Here is a 19776-nt window from a genome sequence, read left to right as displayed (position 1 = left end):
ATAGTGATGCAATAGCAGCGCAAAAAAGATGTAAAGCCATCATAAAATTGTGTCTAACATTGTAAATGCTTGATTTAGGATGCAAATAAGATGTGTGCTTTCAAGAGCTTTCTTTGAGGTGAGGCCTCTTTTCTTTTTTTTAAAAAAACACTACCCAGAAGTACAGCACTGAAAGCATTAAAATTGATATTTACAGAACTCAGCTTACCCATATGTACCTCACATTTCTAAATGTATATCATAAGGACAAAAAGCATAACATTAATTATACATGTTAAATGGTTTCTTTTTGCTGTTCTCAGAATGTATCAAATTTCACTTAAATCAGTGACTTGAAGGTATTCATCATGTAACAGCGGGGAAAAAAAAACACAATCAAAATGACTGTGTTTAAAAAACCCATACAACCTTCGAAATCTGATTTCAAAACTCCTTAAAATTAACTTACTTTCAATGACGTCGAACGATCTCCTATGAACAGCATCCACTCTGTTGTGCTACAAATATTTTCAGCCCGCCACTTTCTGAAAGAAAACCTCCATCGATACGTAAAATATGTTACATAGAAAAAAAGACTTCTCTCATTATATCACATGTTTCCACTAGGCCAAATCATGTTGCCGCGATTCGCAAGTCTTGTTATTCTTCCAATCAAATCCCGACATTTTCTATTTTCGCAACTTTCAAAAATAAAATATTTGAGATTATTTTCACAATCCTGGACTACTAATAACTTACTCTTCTTTGTCACTCATGTTCTCCTTTTCCTATGACACTGATACTGCTTACTATGAAGCAGACTTACTTGCATTAAGTTTATATAGTTGGATTTTTAATCTAGACAGCATTGCAGACTTACATTCCCTCTACTTAAAATTTTGGTTTTAAAAACACCAGGTAAGAATTTTTAAGGTCAAACGGCAATTTTTTTTTGAACGTTACAACGGAATCATTACAGAATGACCAGCCGTTTCCAGACTTTAAGTAAGCTGTATAATGTCCTGATGTTGTTGATGGACCATCGTGATAGATAATTGCTACAGTAACAAAAGTCCTCCCTGATATTGACAGCTGAGAAGCCACAAAATTTTTTATTAAAGTTGACAATTTTGATCCATCAGGCCTACAACGTTGGATCATTAAAATGACATACTGGCCATATCTACGTATAAATAATGTTGACATCATATCACATTTACATTGGCTACACTCCATGTTGTGATCCGCTGCATTTACTAGCTTATTAAAGGAGACTGATTTACTGTCTGGCAAAGTTAAATATATAAATCTTTCTGAGTCTACACTAGTAGTACTTGATACCATACAGTTCTCGCAGTCATGCTGCCATTGATAAGAAAGCCCAAACAGGTGATCTACATCTACACCCTCAACTTGCAATATATCAAGCATATACATTAAAAACTCCTGACAATCTTGCTGATTATTTTCAGAGAAGTCTGTTTGACCTGAACATTCATCTAACAGATAACGAACTTCAGACACACTTTCTACTTTTGTTCGATCAGTGCTACATTTCTCGAAAACAGAATTCAACAAACAGCATAAAATTTGTTCAGAATTCAACAGAATCTGTTCTTTTAAACTCTCTAGTGAAAAGAGAACATTAACCACTACATTTGCATAGCAGTTGACACCAGAACTGTTTTCAAATTGAAAACCGACAACATCTTCAACAGAATCCACTTTCTTTCTGCTAACAATTTTCGGTTCATTGACTTTTAGTCTTTTTGCAACAACCTCCCTACTATTACTGCTATTTCTACGTTTGCGGCCTACCACACGTTTCTCAAACAAAGGATATTGAGGCAAATGTGGCGCATACTCTCTTCTTAACCTATTGTATTCCTTAACACAATCTAGATCCGCACAAATGTTTGTGACATCACAGTCAATCAAGTACAATCCCGATAAAGTTCTAACTCGTGACAATGCCACATATGCCATACCCTCCTTGAACACAGAACTGCCAATATTCACCAATGCACAGTCTACACTTAAACCTTGCGATTTATGGATTGTCACCGCATATGCCAAGCAAACAGGAAACTGTTTACGGCGAACATATAAATCTTTAACAAGCAAAAACCTAGCAGAACAACGACCAATTTGCTGTACTTCCTCAATGCCATCAAATTTAATTCTTAAAAATTCTATTCCATCTCTATTTCTGTATTTCTCAAAATCAACAACATTACCCATTGATCCATTTACCAGACCTCTTTCTACATGTAAATTCCTTCTCAAAATAATTCGGCAATTTAAACACACATTCAAAGTCTTTTCAAAACCCGCTGTTTTAGATATAGTCTTCTCTAATGAATCCAATTTTGATTTCAAATTGTCTGACAAAATAATTGTTGATCCCATATGCTCTAATTTGTCGATAGCTTCAAGTTTCACAATCTCTTGCTTTTCTAAATTCAACATTTTGTTGTTGAAGATGGCACATTCTGCAAGAGTTGGCATGAGACATATCCCGGATTTCTTCTCAGTAATTTTCTGAAAAATATTCTCAGGCACAATCTCTTGTTTGGGATATAAATTTGACAGTAATCGTGCATTTAAAGCTTCTTTCCCATGCTCGGTCACTTTTCCAATTCTAATATCTTGTAGAATATTCTTGTAATCTTCATCCTTTGCCTGACGCATATTTTGATGCAGTTCTGCATAATTGAAGTTTAACCATATATTGACGTTGCCAATGCTCCCTAGGCACTTCCTGGTATCTTCATGCGTGAGTATTTTGAACACAGGTTGACCTTTTACTGGTGTCAGCTGCAGAAGATCTCCGAAAACAATGATGTGTTTCCCACCAAATAACACATCATATTCAGTTTTAAGTACTTCTTGCATTCTCAAATGCACAAAGGCAAGCATGACATTGGAAACCATGCTTACTTCGTCAATGATAAGTAGTTTCATTTTCCTCAAGACTCTTGAAACTTCACAGCAAGCATCTCCAGATAACTTGTTGTATTGTAATTTGTTGTCATGCTCCACCGGCAGCATCAGTAGACGATGCAAAGTAATACCTTTAATGTTATGTGCTGCCAGTCCAGTAGGAGCGGTGACAACACAAGACAGCGATGACTCAGTCCTTTCCTGCAAATAACAAGAGATTGCTTTAATGAGGAAACTTTTTCCAGTTCCCGCTTCTCCACTCACGTACAGTCGGACAGGCTTCAACGATGTACATGAGCACTTGTTCTTCTCATGACTTAATCCGTGCTCAATTTCCGTGGTAACTTCATCATATATTTTCCTCTGCTCAACGTTGAGTTGTTTTTCCAAGTCTTCTAAGTTAACTGAATCCTCCTGAGCATGTGCCATGGCTCTTTCCACTTCATTCATAGCAGTGGCAGCTTCATTTTCGATAATAGGTCCTCCAAGTGGATCTTGACTCAATGAAACAGAACTCTGACTGTCCTGAGAACTGTCTCTGGCAATCTCGGCTGCAATCGTTGCTTCCTGCTCAATTTCCAAAGTTAGCATTTCTTGATATTTAGAAAAAGCAGGACATTCTATGGACTCCTTGGCTGCATTGAAAGAGTCTTCGTAACAGAGGAAATCTCCAAGCAGTTCCTCTTCTGCACGCCAAGGCTTGAAAAGTTGCAAAAGTGCTAAATAAAAAAACTCCTTTTTTTCTGGAGATTCACCACTCAATTTTCGATGGTTTACTAATTGGCATTTTCTTTGCTTGACCAGGCATCCCTCACTTCCAATTACAGCATACACTCCTTTCTCAATATCTTCTTTGATGTTCCTCTTGAATATATAATTTTGGAGAACCTCATGTAGACAAACATTCTCAAGGTGACTGCTTCGATTTGGATAATATGTATCCAACATGTTGGTCTTCAAAATGTCGGTACTGTTTGGTTCCTTTTCTGCCAAATACTCAATTTCCCGGACAGGTTTTAGAACTCGATTTCGCGTTGCAGCAAGACCAAGACTCGCCCAAACGAGACTCCTGGATTTGGCATAGAGACTTGCTGAAGACAACCGGTCAGAACATTCGTAAGCTCCGATTTCTCGATGCGACAACATCTTCAGACTGAAACTGTACAACTTCTTGCTGAGGCTCTTTTCATGAGAAATGTCCTCCCACATATCCTTCAGTTCGGTCTTTTCTTTTTTGGTGATGTAAGATGTCACATACCGAGCCACAGCCATACAGTTGTCAGCCACAAACTGTATATCCATGTTAGCATTCCACATGGACAAAATCACTGGGTTGTAGTCATTGATGTACTTGGACTCTTCGTTCCTTTTCAAATTGTATGTATTCTTGGGTGATTTCCTCGTCACATTATGTCGCAGCGAAGACATCAAACTGTTCACTCTTCCTTTAGAAATCACCGGTCGTGGAAAGTTGAAACGACATTTGGTGTAGAACTTGTCCTTGTTTCTGAATTTACGACGACAGTACTTTCCACAACGATGGCTTTGGAAACGTAGAACTTGTTCTCTTAGACTTTTCTTCTCCGTTGCGTTTGGAACAGCACACGTAGAATACTGTTCGATGAAATTCATCACTAAGTCATCCGGATCTGTTCCAAATTTAGGTGCATCCTTGATCCACAACAACATATGTATATGAGGGGCACCTCTTGCTTGGTACTCCTTTCTCCAGAAGAAATCCAACACCTCTCCAAGAGGTGGATTCTTTTTATTTGTGATGAAAGACATCATAGCTTCAAATCTATGATTGAAGTACCTGCATACATTCACTGGATCCAAAGAACACAGTTCTCCAGGTGTCTTGAATTCAATGTTTTCAATATTTCCATTTGCCTCTCGTAGAAATTCAAGTAAGTCTTCCCAGCCATACTCGGCACAGCTCAGAGTGAGGAACCATGTTGGAGTTCCTAAGTTCCTCAGCATACATTTTAAATCACCATGACGACGGTACCAGTACTCATTAGTACCACGCTGACACGCCATGAGATTAATTAAGTGAGAATCCAAAATACTGTCTTGGACATTGACTTTATGCATAAAGTCACTTGCCGAGATGTTTCGCATCTGTATACCACTTTTTAAGATGTGGTTCACTGCATATGACAGTCCAGACAGATCGCTTTCAAACAGGAGATGAAACAAATAGGGAATGCATTGCCGAAACCTAGGATCTGCTGCATACAATCGTAAAGTCCGGTATTCAGACGCAGGAATTTGATGAGGTCGCTCATCATATCTTCCTCCTTGACCTGTGGGAAATAGCTGTGGGAAACACCGAGCTTCCAAACTTTCCTCCCAAACACTAATGGGACTCCCTTTGGCTTGTTTCATTTGAAACAACTCAATAGCATTCCCCATGACTTCCTTGGAATGCAAAGGATGAACACTATAATGTTCATATATTTCTTCACTTTTAGAGGCCTCTACTTTCTCAATTTGGCCAGCACACAAATCGCTATCCTCTTCATCACTTACTTCCTCTTCTGCAACATATACATTCTTATAGTACTTATTATTTTTCTTCAAATACACTGTTGCCTTTTTGACTTTCCTAACATCCACTAAATCTTGCCATATTTTCTTATTCTTTGTCGGAACCCCATTAACCAAGATAACCAGAGGTTCCTCTTCCACTTTTTCTATTCCAATTGTGTTAATGTTTTTCTTCAAATCTAGAGGCAAATAAACAACTCTTCCCTTTAATCCTCTCTGTAAATCTGCTGGAGGCAACTTCCCTGTCTTTGGCTCCATTCTTACAATAGCCTGAAAGGGATGGATACTTTGAATCAAAATAGATTCATAAGTATTTAAATCCTTCAATTCAGAAGGAATCTCAACCAATTCCAGATTATTATGAACTGCCCTAGCAGGCATCTGGTTTTGGTTTAATTTATTACAACAATAAGTACACACACGTTGATCCGATCCCAAATCAAAATAATTTTCTACCATCAAGTATGTGGCAAAATCCTTCCATTCACTATTATTTTCCCTTTCACTTTTTGCATATAAATCCACTACCTTAGTCTGATTCTTATAATAAGTGCGTCGACAACATACACAAGTGAAATTAGGCCTCTCACTTGATTTCATCTGAAACGTGGCAATTTCCTTCTGAAAATTATCTGTACTGGAAACCTGTACATTATCTTCCACATTACCCTCTACTTCAGGGTCAATTTGAACATTCTCATCTTTACTACCAAAGTAACAAAACTCAATTTCTTCACAAATATTCTTCACATCTATTTCAGAACCATGCAAAAGAGCAGCACATAATTGTTTAAGCATAATTGCTGGACTCTTAGCATAATACAACATTCTCACTAATTTTCTCACTTTATTATGATGCACTGCTAGCATCCTGAAATGATGAAAAACACTCTGGCATACTCTCCTGGAAAGACAAGCCAGTGAATGACCACGCAAACCTGTCATTTGTCTCACTCTGCAAGGATCTAAATCTTGCAACAACTTCATTTTCTGCTTCAAACTTTTCTTATTAAATGTCCGTATAAAATCACAAAGCAAATTGATGGAAACCTGTCGCACACTGCAAATAGAACTACACTTCCAAATGTACACAGGACCCTTAGGACGTCTTCCTAAAACCTCATCACTTAGCGCCTCTTCTGTCTCTGTTGTCACAAGTTGTTCTTTTTCAACTGGACAACCATCCTTCACTTCATAAGCTCGACCACTGATGTCAACTGCATGCACCAAATCATTATCCTGAAAATAAGTCTCCTCATTAAAAAATGCCTCAGAACTTGAACTATGCATCCATTCTCCGGAAAAAACTTCACAAAAGTTAGTACGATTTACTACTCTCTTCCATCTACTTTTTGTTTTGAAATCAGAAATTACCTTGCTTAGTTTCCTAATTCTATTGATTACCAAAATAAACAACTTTCGCTTAATTTCAAAAGCATGATCAATAATTTTCTCTACATTTTTCTTCTTCTTATAAAATGCCGCTTTCTGTTGGCCTTTCTTTTTAATACTTTTCAATAAATTAACTAATATCCTATTACGGAACATTCGATTTCGAATGTCCCTAAACTGTTGTTTCCTTCTACTATCATGCACAGAGTTATCTCTTCCTCTACCAGTAACATTTGTGATGGGTCTCTCCTTTCCATTTAAATTACTTTTCTTTTTGTGAACTGAAACATTTTTTTGAGCAAAACTTTTTTTACTACAAATATTTCTTAAGAATGATTTCGTGCTCTTACCCGGACCTTTCTTGGTGTTTTGACAAGTATTTGGGGAAGAGGACTGCTGCAATACAACATCATCCTGCTGTCTTTGACGTTTTCTAGCCTTTCGTATTCGACTTTTGGAAGGCATTTTCCAAACTATGAAAGAATCTGCAGTTGAATCTGTGGAAAAATATAATATAAAATGTTATTAACCACTATTACCAAACAGTAAATAAATAACAGTCATCTAAAACTTAATGCCGTACTAATTATTTAACATAGCAAATGTTTTCCACCAGCACTGCATCACAAAAATGACACTCAATGGTACAAAAAAGGCATACAACACTCATAAATCACTCCCTAATATTTTAAATCATTAATTCAGGATGACGATAAGATGTAGCCTATCTAAAGATTTGTTTAGGCCCTGATCTTTAGACTGGGGTAAATGTGTGTCATTGATCCACATTCAGTCCATCACCTGTTTTGTTTATTTGAGGTGAGGCCAACACATGGTTGCAGATAAGATTTTCACTGAAAAATATCAAAATAAAAAAACATGTGAAGGCCTACCAATGAAGTAAATCATTAAATGAAAACCAATACATTTCTGGAAATATGCACTACTAGTGCTTCATAAGATGTTTTGGGTCATATTTATAAGGCATTTGAGTATCTAGTATGCTATTTTACGTTCTTCCTGGTGCAAATTTATTGTAAATATGCTCCCACCTGCGGTTGGCAAATTTAGATTTTGATTATGGGAGTTAGATAGGCATGTTACTAATTTCCCAAAAATGGTGTATAACCCCAAACAACCTTTGAAGCAAATGCTCTTAGCCATGTTATCCACCTCCCATTGGATAACATGGCTAAGAAGTGCTTGCAAATGTGAAAAAAAACGGCCGCAATGCATGAATATCGCAGAAAAGTCAGCGATATTCATGCATTTTCCAGCACATGCTCTTAGCCATGTAATCCACTTCCTATTAAATAACATGGCTAAGAACTGCTCAGGGCCCCATGAGGAACGCTTTCCATTTAAAAAGGGAAAAATAACATCAAAGACACTAAAATGCCTTCTAAATATGACCCCAAACAACCTATGAAGCTCTAACAGTACATATCCTGAAATGTAATTGATTTCAAAATTCGTTTTTAAACACAGCATATAAATCAATTGTATACCTGCATTCATGGAGAAATGACTAAAAATGTCCTTGAGACACATGAAAGTGTTTTCTGGAATGCCCTAGCACCATTTTTGGGACACTATTAACATGGCTACGTAACTCCCATAATCAAAATCTAAATTTGCCAAGCGCAAGTGGGAGCGTATTTACAAGACACTTGCCCCAAGAGGAACACTTTCCATTTAAAAAGGGAAAAATAACATCGCAGAAAAGTCAGCAATATTCATTCACTTTCCAGCAAATGCTCTTAGCCATGTTATCCACTTCCTATTAAATAACATGGCTAAGAACTGCTCAGGGCCCCATGAGGAACGCTTTCCATTTAAAAAGGGAAAAATAACATCAAAGACACTAAAATGCCTTCTAAATATGACCCCAAACAACCTATGAAGCTCTAACAGAACATATCCTGAAATGTAATTGATTTCAAAATTCGTTTTTAAACACAGCATATAAATCAATTGTATACCTGCATTCATGAAGAAATGACTAAAAATGTCCTTGAGACACATGAAAGTGTTTTCTGCAATTCACTAGCACCATTTTTGGGACACTATTAACATGGCTAGGTAACTCCCATAATCAAAATCTAAATTTGCCAAGCACAAGTGGGAGCGTATTTACAAGACACTTGCCCCATGAGGAACACTTTACATTTTAAAAGGAAAACATAACATCTTAGACACTCAAATACCTTATAAATATGGCTCAAAACAACCTATGAAGCTCTAGCAGTACATATCCAGAAATGAAATTGATTTCTTAAATCGTTTTTAAAAGCAACATCTCTGTTTCAGCTTACATAACAGACCATAAAATGGGCTCCATGTACCACAATAACTTGTGTTACTGCATGCCAGAATGTTACACCAAATATGCAATTACAATTTCTCTATGAAACTAATTCTATTAGTATATCACTAGAGACAAAACCACATTTTAAAAACACAGCTTTCTTCATCATTTTCTCCTTAAATCATAATATTCTCTATCTAAATTAAATAAATCTTTTCTCACCTTAGCAAATATTTTTTGAGTTTTGAAAACAGTCTGAGAAATACACCAAATTGTCTTCAGCAGAAGAAAAAGGATGCACTCCAAAGGCTGCAGCTATTGAAAGCACAGAAATACAGATATTCTTTTCACATATCTCTCATATTAGCCAATCATACCTCTTCCCTCACTTTTTTCAAATCAAAACCCTTCCCCCCTCTGCCCTGTCTGCCTTGTTTCCATAGCAACCACCTCCTGGAAGACCTCTCATGTTTGCAAATTCACACAACAATGTTTCAATTGAACTCTGAACTCTCAGTGCACCTGCGTATCCAGTGCAATCTTTCATTAAATGTTTCTTCCTTGACCATTCAAATTACATCTTTCAAAGAACACATCCATGCACCCTAACTTTCTGTTTTCAGAAATGGAAATGGACCAATCACTGCTAATGAATCATTAGCATTGTAAATCCACAGTTTTTTTTCTTTAGAAACTCCTACTGTTTCAACTGCCCTTTCATTACCACACTTCATCTGACTGCAGAACAACCTTCTCCCACCATGTTTAAGGTCTGGATTGTTGGACATAGTTACATCCACTGGGCTCAAAGGTATGCTGAGAGCAGAAATTTACCTAACCTCAATTTACAAGATGTGGAAATTAAGTGGTTGGGCCAAAGAGGATTAAAATGTCACCAATTGATACCATTGGTGAAAACCTTTATGCATTTGCCAAAACCTGACCTGTTAATAGTGCACTGTGGAGGTAATGATTTGGGCACTTTGACAGGGGTAGGTCTGGAAATGCTTTTAAAGGACACCTTTGAGCAATTAATGGCACTTTTTCCTCAAACTGCCTTGGTATATTCCAATATATGCCAAAGACAGAAATGGAGGTGGTCCAACCAATTTTGTCCACAAATTGAGAAAGCGAGGAAGCATGTAAACAAATCTGTTTCAGCTTACATGAGAGACCATGGAATGGGCTCTCTGTACAACAATAACTTGCGTTACTACATGCAAGATATCTACAGAGGAGATGGAGTTCACTTCTCAGATGAGGGCAACAGAATTTTCATTCTGAATTTAAGACTGTGCATTGGTACCTACTTATAAGTACCTAAATGTACCATAAACCCAAAAGCTCTTCTCAGAGCTACCCTACATCTGATCACTCACAATTATTATTTTTCTCTAACTTTTTTCACTAATTTTCCACAAAATTCGCTCCCCGGAGCGCTACCCGGTTCGCTAACCGAAAGCTAACCTCGCGGAATTTTTTTAAAAAAAAGTTTTTTTTTCCGCACATATAAGCCTCCTCAGCCACGCTCAGAAAACCTAGGGGGTCAAGATAAGTCTACCATGACCCCTTCTACCCATTCTAAACATTATTTGCCCTCCATCTTGTATCTTAATGCGACCGAAACACAAAATGGTGGACTCCCGTGACGCTTAAGGTTCGCTAACCGGGCCGCTTCCCGGAAAGCGGTCCTAAAAAAAGGCGGGAAAGTAATTTACAGAAAAACGACTAGAGACACTCTCACCAAATATAGATTAGCTCATACTACATAACAATCCCTTCCATTCTCACAAATTTCATTGAAATTCCATTTAGCCATTTAGCCTGTAGACCTCTCCAAATACCGTGAGGTAAATTACTTCACAAAACACATCTGAATTGTTGGAATTGACAACCAATGAAAATGTTACTTTCCTTTTCTACTTTTATTACCTGACATTTGATTGGTTATATACCTGTATATATATAAAGGGAGAGAAGGAAACACAGCCATTTTGACTACTACTTGTTGTTGTATATATCATTTAGAATATCACTAATAACATCAACTTGTTTCTAAAGGTAAGTTGTTATTTTTAAAACTGAAGTATATTGTGCACTATAAGTAAATATGGTAAACTTTTTCAGATAGTTATATACTATCCCTCTGTAAGAGTTAGACATTGAGAAAGGCTTCTTTATTATAATTATGGACTGATTTAGGTTTCTGTGGTATAATTATGAATTTACTTAGGCTTCTTCACAGGCACTTTTTAATAGTACTACTTCACGCCTGAAACCATACAGTGCCCATAGATTACTTCTCTGTTATAAACTCACAAGTGCCTGTCTGAACTTAAACCCAACAGTGCCCTATCTCTACTGATATATTTATTTTTTATGCAAATTACAGCAATAAAATGGAAGGTGAGCAGAATGTTTCCTTCGAAATTGTTCTGGAGACCAACACAGAAAAAGTTATTGCGGACAATGATGACTCAGATTTCATGGATGAATCACGGGACCATGAATTAGTTCAATGTGTAGAATCAGTGGATCATTTACTTCATTATGATGACGGTCAAATGTTTGAACTTATGTTCACTGAACAAGAACACATATCAGACAGTGAAATGCTAGACGTTGTATTAAATTTCGAAAAACAATCCGAAAAATAAAATTGTATGTAATATTAAAAAATTGTTTGAGTCTTTAATCATTTTTATATGTAATTCATAAACTAGTTAAATGTTAGAAATGTTATTAAATTTTGAAACACAATCACAACAATAAAAAATTGCTTAAAAAATAAAAAAATTAAAAAATAATCAACAAAACCAACAAATAATTAACATACAGTATTAGAAAAGTCTTTCATTCTTTTATCCATAAAGTTCGCTGCCCAGAACGCTTTCCGGTTCGCGAACTTGGCGCTTACCACGCAAAAAAAAAATTTTTTTTTTTTTTTTTTTGGACCCTCCTAGGCCCTTTTAAAACCTCCACATAAAACCTAGGGGGTCAACGAGGATCTACTATGCCCCCTTATGGTAATTTCCCCCTTTGTTTTGGCCTCCTCTTGTCTCTCGATCCTACCGAGAGACAAGATGGCGGCCGCTCCGGACTGTTTAGAATGTTGACAGACACCGGAGGGCCAATCAGCTTCGCATCGCAAAGTTCCGATACGCGAAAGGTTCGCTAACCGGATCGCTGCCCGGAGCGCTGTTACAGATATATATCTTGATTTAAACGTTAATTTCTCAAAATCCACTGAAGCACATATATTGAGACCTAGCAAAGGCACATCGGGCTAACAGTCCCTACAATTTTGCCAAGTTTCGTGAAAATCCATTCAGCCGTTCGGGCTAAAAGTGAGTCCAACCGCCCTATGGAAAACTCAATGCAAAAAACGCATTTTGGGACCCCCCTTTTTTCTCAGCCCCCCCTTGACGAAACCCCACCAAATTTTCAGGGGCTGCTCAGAAACAAAATGTGCCATTTTCCTGAAAATTTCAGCCAATTCCGTCCACAAACGCAAAAGTTATTAGGCATAGAATTTTCAGAAATCCCATAGGGAAAAAATCCTAACTATATATACCTACTGGCGACCGCCAGTAGGTAATATATATATATATATATATATATATATATATATATATATATATATATATATATATATATATATATATATATATATATATATATATATACATATATATATATATATATTCACTGAAAAAAACAAAGGTTTTCCACCAGTTATAGTTAGCTGGACATTTAACTCATACAAAACCATTGAAATTCCCCCGTTATAGTTAGTTGTACTCACTCACTATAACTCGCGCACCCACAATCCACTGCTGATGATGTCACATATTACATCATTCATGACATGGTCAGTGACATCACTGATGACATCACTGATGACATCTCAAATGACATCACCGATGACATCATCCAGTGAATTTGGTTTCCTTTAATATTTAAATATGTGTTATAAATACACTACTTTGCATTGAAGAATGAGTGGATATATAAATATAAATGTGTGAATGATGGATTTAGTAACAGTGTCATTGATTGTTTCCTTGACTAATTTGTAGTGTCTGACTATATGTAATATGTAGTTATTTAAATGTGTTAAAGTCTTTATTGCTTTGACTTAATTGGTATATAAAAGACTATATTTGTTATTGGTTTCTTAACTGAGTATGTGTATGGGTAAATGAACGTCTATGTGGTTTAGTGGGGGGTATGTTATTGCCTAAAAATGTGTGAATAGTTTATTCAGTGGGTAAATGAGGTTAAGACTACATGTTATAACACTTGTTTCAGTGAGTGTATATGTTTATGGGTGTGGTGGTGATTAAATATGTCTCTCAATAGTATATCTTCATTAAATTAGCATAAAAAAGCAGTGTATGTTACAGTTATATCTAATTAAGTCAGACTAAGACTTAGTGATTGTATGAGTCACTGTATGGAGAACTGAATATTTGTAATAGCCATTTTATAACACACTAAGTGTATAGATGAATAAATGAAGTGGTGTTTGTAGAAGTGTGTAGGTGAGTAAATGTAAGTTTGATCCATTGTTTGCATAAGTCAATAAGATGTCTTTATAAGTGAATACAATGTGTGCTGGTGTGTAATGTTGACATAGGCGTATAAGTATATTTGTTAGTGTTCTGTTAATTATTCACTGCATATAACACTGAATCAATAGGTAAGTGATTAGATGTGCGTATAGATCTATGATTCACTGAGTGGATGTTTAGAAAATACTATTGATGTGTCAATGGCTTGAAATAGGGCACTTTCTATTTTCCAGTGAGTGAAAAATATGATACAAGTGTGAGATGAGGTGTGTTTTATTGTCACCTGGATGATGTCATCATTGGTGTCATCAGTGATGTCATTTGAGATGTCATCAGTGATGTTATCAGTGATGTCACTGACCATGTCATGAATGTTGTAATATTTGACATCATCAGCAGTGGATTGCAGGCGCACGAGTTCTAGTGGGTACAACTAACTATAACGGGGGAATTTCAATGGTTTTGTATGAGTAAAATGTCCAGCTAACTATAACTGGTGTAAAACCTATGGTTTTTTCAGTGAATATATATTCACTGAAAAAACCATAAGTTTCACACCAGTTATAGTTAGGAATTAGCATTTAAAAAACCTAGTAAATTCACTGAAAAAAACCATACGTTTCCAACCAGTTATAGTTAGCTGGAAATTTTACTGACATAAAACCATTGAAATTCCACGTTATAGTTAGTTGGACTCACTATAACTTGCGCGCCTGCAATGCACTGCTGATGACGTCACATATTACATCACTCATGACATGGTCAGTGACATCACTCATGACATCACTGATGACACCATCCTTGTGACAGAGTTCCCATGATGCACTGGGCCAGGGACAGACTGATTTGCATATAGCCAGGTTCTGAGCTGGGATGGTGCAGTGAGATAAATAACGGTGATGGATCAAGCCCTGATCTTTGGACTGGGTAAGAGTGGTCTGCTTAATTCAGACACTCTGTTCATCACCACCCCCTTTTCTGAATCGTTTTTGGCCACTATAGGTGTGGCAGGGTATACTCAGACATGAGTCCCTTTCTCACTGCACCATCAGGATTCAAGCAAGCCGGGCCGAAGACGGCTGAAATGCCAGAAACCGGTCCCCGGTAGCTTGTCTCCTTTCTGGTGAAGAATTGGCTTGGTAGTTTAGTCTGCCCTGTTCCCATGATGCACTGGGCCAGGGACAGACTGATTTGCATATAGCCAGGTTCTGAGCTGGGATGGTGCAGTGAGATAAATAACGGTGATGGATCAAGCCCTGATCTTTGGACTGGGTAAGAGTGGTCTGCTTAATTCAGACACTCTGTTCATCACCACCCCCTTTTCTGAATCGTTTTTGGCCACTATAGGTGTGGCAGGGTATACTCAGACATGAGTCCCTTTCTCACTGCACCATCAGGATTCAAGCAAGCCGGGCCGAAGACGGCTGAAATGCCAGAAACCGGTCCCCGGTAGCTTGTCTCCTTTCTGGTGAAGAATTGGCTTGGTAGTTTAGTCTGCCCTGTTCCCATGATGCACTGGGCCAGGGACAGACTGATTTGCATATAGCCAGGTTCTGAGCTGGGATGGTGCAGTGAGATAAATAACGGTGATGGATCAAGCACTGATCTTTGGACTGGGTAAGAGTGGTCTGCTTAATTCAGACACTCTGTTCATCACCACCCCCTTTTCTGAATCGTTTTTGGCCACTATAGGTGTGGCAGGGTATACTCAGACATGAGTCCCTTTCTCACTGCACCATCAGGATTCAAGCAAGCCGGGCCGAAGACGGCTGAAATGCCAGAAACCGGTCCCCGGTAGCTTGTCTCCTTTCTGGTGAAGAATTGGCTTGGTAGTTTAGTCTGCCCTGTTCCCATGATGCACTGGGCCAGGGACAGACTGATTTGCATATAGCCAGGTTCTGAGCTGGGATGGTGAAGTGAGATAAATAACGGTGATGGATCAAGCCCTGATCTTTGGACTGGGTAAGAGTGGTCTGCTTAATTCAGACACTCTGTTCATCACCACCCCCTTTTCTGAATCGTTTTTGGCCACTATAGGTGTGGCAGGGTATACTCAGACATGAGTCCCTTTCTCACTGCACCATCAGGATTCAAGCAAGCCGGGCCGAAGACGGCTGAAATGCCAGAAACCGGTCCCCGGTAGCTTGTCTCCTTTCTGGTGAAGAATTGGCTTGGTAGTTTAGTCTGCCCTGTTCCCATGATGCACTGGGCCAGGGACAGACTGATTTGCATATAGCCAGGTTCTGAGCTGGGATGGTGCAGTGAGATAAATAACGGTGATGGATCAAGCCCTGATCTTTGGACTGGGTAAGAGTGGTCTGCTTAATTCAGACACTCTGTTCATCACCACCCCCTTTTCTGAATCGTTTTTGGCCACTATAGGTGTGGCAGGGTATACTCAGACATGAGTCCCTTTCTCACTGCACCATCAGGATTCAAGCAAGCCGGGCCGAAGACGGCTGAAATGCCAGAAACCGGTCCCCGGTAGCTTGTCTCCTTTCTGGTGAAGAATTGGCTTGGTAGTTTAGTCTGCCCTGTTCCCATGATGCACTGGGCCAGGGACAGACTGATTTGCATATAGCCAGGTTCTGAGCTGGGATGGTGAAGTGAGATAAATAACGGTGATGGATCAAGCCCTGATCTTTGGACTGGGTAAGAGTGGTCTGCTTAATTCAGACACTCTGTTCATCACCACCCCCTTTTCTGAATCGTTTTTGGCCACTATAGGTGTGGCAGGGTATACTCAGACATGAGTCCCTTTCTCACTGCACCATCAGGATTGAAGCAAGCCGGGCCGAAGACGGCTGAAATGCCAGAAACCGGTCCCCGGTAGCTTGTCTCCTTTCTGGTGAAGAATTGGCTTGGTAGTTTAGTCTGCCCTGTTCCCATGATGCACTGGGCCAGGGACAGACTGATTTGCATATAGCCAGGTTCTGAGCTGGGATGGTGCAGTGAGATAAATAACGGTGATGGATCAAGCCCTGATCTTTGGACTGGGTAAGAGTGGTCTGCTTAATTCAGACACTCTGTTCATCACCACCCCCTTTTCTGAATCGTTTTTGGCCACTATAGGTGTGGCAGGGTATACTCAGACATGAGTCCCTTTCTCACTGCACCATCAGGATTCAAGCAAGCCGGGCCGAAGACGGCTGAAATGCCAGAAACCGGTCCCCGGTAGCTTGTCTCCTTTCTGGTGAAGAATTGGCTTGGTAGTTTAGTCTGCCCTGTTCCCATGGTGCACTGGGCCAGGGACAGACTGATTTGCATATAGCCAGGTTCTGAGCTGGGACAGTGCAGTGAGATAAATAACGGTGATGGATCAAGCCCTGATCTTTGGACTGGGTAAGAGTGGTCTGCTTAATTCAGACACTCTGTTCATCACCACCCCCTTTTCTGAATCGTTTTTGGCCACTATAGGTGTGGCAGGGTATACTCAGACATGAGTCCCTTTCTCACTGCACCATCAGGATTCAAGCAAGCCGGGCCGAAGACGGCTGAAATGCCAGAAACCGGACCCCGGTAGCTTGTCTCCTTTCTGGTGAAGAATTGGCTTGGTAGTTTAGTCTGCCCTGTTCCCATGATGCACTGGGCCAGGGACAGACTGATTTGCATACAGCCAGGTTCTGAGCTGGGATGGTGCAGTGAGATAAATAACGGTGATGGATCAAGCCCTGATCTTTGGACTGGGTAAGAGTGGTGTGCTTAATTCAGACACTCTGTTCATCACCACCCCCATTTCTGAATCGTTTTTGGCCACTATAGGTGTGGCAGGGTATACTCAGACATGAGTCCCTTTCTCACTGCACCATCAGGATTCAAGCAAGCCGGGCCGAAGACGGCTGAAATGCCAGAAACCGGTCCCCGGTAGCTTGCCTCCTTTCTGGTGAAGAATTGGCTTGGTAGTTTAGTCTGCCCTGTTCCCATGATGCACTGGGCCAGGGACAGACTGATTTGCATATAGCCAGGTTCTGAGCTGGGATGGTGCCGTGAGATAAATAACGGTGATGGATCAAGCCCTGATCTTTGGACTGGGTAAGAGTGGTCTGCTTAATTCAGACACTCTGTTCATCACCACCCCCTTTTCTGAATCGTTTTTGGCCACTGTAGGTGTGGCAGGGTATACTCAGACATGAGTCCCTTTCTCACTGCACCATCAGGATTCAAGCAAGCCGGGCCGAAGACGGCTGAAATGCCAGAAACCGGTCCCCGGTAGCTTGTCTCCTTTCTGGTGAAGAATTGGCTTGGTAGTTTAGTCTGCCCTGTTCCCATGATGCACTGGGCCAGGGACAGACTGATTTGCATATAGCCAGGTTCTGAGCTGGGATGGTGCAGTGAGATAAATAACGGTGATGGATCAAGCCCTGATCTTTGGACTGGGTAAGAGTGGTCTGCTTAATTCAGACACTCTGTTCATCACCACCCCCTTTTCTGAATCGTTTTTGGCCACTATAGGTGTGGCAGGGTATACTCAGACATGAGTCCCTTTCTCACTGCACCATCAGGATTCAAGCAAGCCGGGCCGAAGACGGCTGAAATGCCAGAAACCGGTCCCCGGTAGCTTGTCTCCTTTCTAGTGAAGAATTGGCTTGGTAGTTTAGTCTGCCCTGTTCCCATGATGCACTGGGCCAGGGACAGACTGATTTGCATACAGCCAGGTTCTGAGCTGGGATGGTGCAGTGAGATAAATAACGGTGATGGATCAAGCCCTGATCTTTGGACTGGGTAAGAGTGGTCTGCTTAATTCAGACACTCTGTTCATCACCACCCCTTTTTCTGAATCGTTTTTGGCGACTATAGGTGTGGCAGGGTATACTCAGACATGAGTCCCTTTCTCACTGCACCATCAGGATTCAAGCAAGCCGGGCCGAAGACGGCTGAAATGCCAGAAACCGGTCCCCGGTAGCTTGTCTCCTTTCTAGTGAAGAATTGGCTTGGTAGTTTAGTCTGCCCTGTTCCCATGATGCACTGGGCCAGGGACAGACTGATTTGCATATAGCCAGGTTCTGAGCTGGGATGGTGCAGTGAGATAAATAACGGTGATGGATCAAGCCCTGATCTTTGGACTGGGTAAGAGTGGTCTGCTTAATTCAGACACTCTGTTCATCACCACCCCCTTTGCTGAATCGTTTTTGACCACTATAGGTGTGGCAGGGTATACTCAGACATGAGTCCCTTTCTCACTGCACCATCAGGATTCAAGCAAGCCGGGCCGAAGATGGCTGAAATGCCAGAAACCGGTCCCCGGTAGCTTGTCTCCTTTCTGGTGAAGAATTGGCTTGGTAGTTTAGTCTGCCCTGTTCCCATGATGCACTGGGCCAGGGACAGACTGATTTGCATATAGCCAGGTTCTGAGCTGGGATGGTGCAGTGAGATTAATAACGGTGATGGATCAAGCCCTGATCTTTGGACTGGGTAAGAGTGGTGTGCTTAATTCAGACACTCTGTTCATCACCACCCCCATTTCTGAATCGTTTTTGGCCACTATAGGTGTGGCAGGGTATACTCAGACATGAGTCCCTTTCTCACTGCACCATCAGGATTCAAGCAAGCCGGGCCGAAGACGGCTGAAATGCCAGAAACCGGTCCCCGGTAGCTTGCCTCCTTTCTGGTGAAGAATTGGCTCGGTAGTTTAGTCTGCCCTGTTCCCATGATGCACTGGGCCAGGGACAGACTGATTTGCATATAGCCAGGTTCTGAGCTGGGATGGTGCAGTGAGATAAATAACGGTGATGGATCAAGCCCTGATCTTTGGCCTGGGTAAGAGTGGTCTGCTTAATTCAGACACTCTGTTCATCACCACCCCCTTTTCTGAATCGTTTTTGGCCACTATAGGTGTGGCAGGGTATACTCAGACATGAGTCCCTTTCTCACTACACCATCAGGATTCAAGCAAGCCGGGCCGAAGACGGCTGAAATGCCAGAAACCGGTCCCCGGTAGCTTGTCTCCTTTCTGGTGAAGAATTGGCTTGGTAGTTTAGTCTGCCCTGTTCCCATGATGCACTGGGCCAGGGACAGACTGATTTGCAT

Source organism: Lissotriton vulgaris, chromosome 6 (genome assembly GCF_964263255.1).
Source record: "Lissotriton vulgaris chromosome 6, aLisVul1.2, whole genome shotgun sequence".
Taxonomy (NCBI): Eukaryota; Metazoa; Chordata; class Amphibia; order Caudata; family Salamandridae; genus Lissotriton; species Lissotriton vulgaris.
The sequence above is the reverse complement of the archived record's forward strand: the minus strand, read 5'-3'. Positions refer to the sequence as shown.